Genomic DNA, 2,500 nt, shown 5'->3' with positions numbered 1-2,500 from the left:
TTGGCGCAGGGCCTCTGCTCCATGACAATGGCAGCGTCGGCGAGACGGGCAGGACTGTGCGCTGCTCCCTCGCTCCCTCCGCCCTCACATAATACCTTGTTGCAAGCCATCCGACACGCAATATATTTTACCTTTCCTCATATGCAAGACTAACAAATCATACTATTGCCACTCGCTACGCGCAAAGTTTTTATCGGGGATGGGAATAGATAGCCGTGTGGCGCACATAATCAAAGAGTTGTCACCTAGTCAGGGGCGGGAGTGGTTCTGAGGGTGTAATACCGACGACACATTATGGTCTAACTTTTCTCCAATCTGACGGGGTCCTGGTGACGATGGAACGTGACGCGACTGGGAAGGGCAGGCAATGAGGTGGCGGCCGCGCTAACCCTCGAGCCCGGGCTCTCCTCGCTCTCTGGGGGAGCGCCGGGGAACGCCAGTGGCCACGCGCGCACCCTGCGAAGGAGGCGCAGGACGGAGGCGGGGAAAGAGGGAAGGAGGGGAGAGGGCAAGGGCGATAAGGAGGGAGCAAAGGAGGGGTATATAGAGAACAGGAAGGAAGGAAAAGACTGATGCGAAGAAATCGGTATATGTGAGGGCAAGAGGCGAGCTAGACATGGAAGGGTTGAAGGAAAGAAAGAAAATTATGAGAAGAGGGATGAGGAGAAACGAAGATCTAATTGGATGAAGCGAGATGTTACACCTTTTCAGGGATTATGCACATGCAGTCCATGTGTGTCAGAGAGGAATATATAAGTATGTATTGATATCTACATACATACGCATACGTGTGTATATATGTGTGATATATATATATATATATATATATATATATGTGTGTGTGTGTGTGTGTGTGTGTGTGTGTGTGTGTGTGTGTGTGTGTGTGTGTGTTAAGTATGTTATACACACACGCACACACACGCACGCACGCACGCACGCACGCACGCACTCACGCACGCACGCACACACACACACACACACACACACACACACACACACACACACACACACACACACATACATACATACATACATATATATATATATATATATATAAATATATATATATATATATATATATATATATATATATATGTATGTATATATTATATATATGTATATATATATGTATGTATGCATGTATGCTTATATACATATATACATATATGCATATATATACTGCTTATATACATAGATACATATATGCATATATATACTGCTTATATACATAGATACAAACGCAAACAAACAAACATGAATACAGAGAGCCAGACAGCCAGCTAGACAAGCTCTAAATCCGAAGAAAAATATAATTCAGACCCCCGTCCTCCCATCTCCTTATTTTCGTTATCACAAATCATCTGTTATTCCGAGGAGGCGCGAGACACCGAACGAGGCGAAAGGGCGGAGAGACCAGGAAGAGAGAGAGGAAGAGCAAAAATCAAGGCTGTAATAACTGTGGGCGCCGAGGGTGACCGCATGGAGGAGAAGGAGCAGGGAGGCGGGGGGTGGGGGTGAGTGATATAGGAATACAAAGGAATGGGAGAAATTTTTATAATATTCTGGCAGTGTGGTTTCCCTCCCTCTCCCCTCCCCCTCTCCCTTTCGCTATCGCCCTCCACCCCACTCCTCTCCTCCTCCTCTCATGCCGCCGCCGTCCTCCTCCTTTCTTCTTCCGCTTCTTTCCTCCTCCTCATCTTTCCTTTCACCTCTTTCTCCTTATCTTTTTCTTACACTTTCTCCCTCCTACTCCTACTCCTTATCCTCCTCCACCTTCACCTCTTCTCCTCCTCCTCCTCTCCCTCATCATCATCATCACGTTGTTCCATTTATTTTCTTCTCTTCGTCTTCCTCTTCTTCATCCCCTCCCTCCTCCCTCCTCCTCTTCCTCCTCCACCTTCTTTACTTCCTCCACCTCCACCCCCACCCATTCCTCCTCCTCCACCTCCACTCACCTCCCTTTTCCTCCTCTCCTCCTCCTCCTCCTCCTCCTCTTCTTCCTCTTCCTCCTCCTCCTCCTCCTCCTCCTCCTCCTCCTCCTCCTCCTCCTCCTCCTCCTCCTCCTCCTCCTCCTCCTCCTCCTCCTCCTCCTCCTCCTCCACCACCCACTCGCCCTTCCTAAGGTTATTGTACTGAGGACTCACCCGGAGAAATATAGAGAGGTTGGTTGCAAAGGGGAGTTTTAAAGGATGTGAATAATATGATAATGTGTGTAAAAGATGCAGAGCCTGAGACGAGTTGAGTAAATAGAAGAAAATGTAATAATGAAAAGGGGAAGGAGGATACGGAGGTGAACACTAGAGGCACTCAAGATAAACTAAAGTATGTTTGTTCATTAGAGGTTAAATGGGTAACATAATTCTGGTTTATGAAAATTGAGGAAAAAGAGTACGGTGGAGAGGTAGAAAAAAGGAAAATAATAAATTCAGATTATATGTGTTAGGGAGAGAGAGAGAGAGAGAGAGAGAGAGAGAGAGAGAGAGAGAGAGAGAGAGAGAGA

At 46.8% G+C, this 2,500-nt stretch overlaps 1 protein-coding gene across 14 annotated transcripts in view; it reads left to right on the top strand.

Annotated features, from left to right (window-relative positions):
- LOC113806436 (homeobox protein PKNOX2) overlaps positions 1-2,500 on the top strand; it is a 391,258-nt gene that overhangs the window by 229,554 nt on the left and 159,204 nt on the right. The window lies entirely within an intron of this gene.

Source organism: Penaeus vannamei, chromosome 23 (genome assembly GCF_042767895.1).
Source record: "Penaeus vannamei isolate JL-2024 chromosome 23, ASM4276789v1, whole genome shotgun sequence".
Classification (NCBI taxonomy): domain Eukaryota; kingdom Metazoa; phylum Arthropoda; class Malacostraca; order Decapoda; family Penaeidae; genus Penaeus; species Penaeus vannamei.
This window is presented reverse-complemented; position numbering and strand designations above follow the sequence as displayed.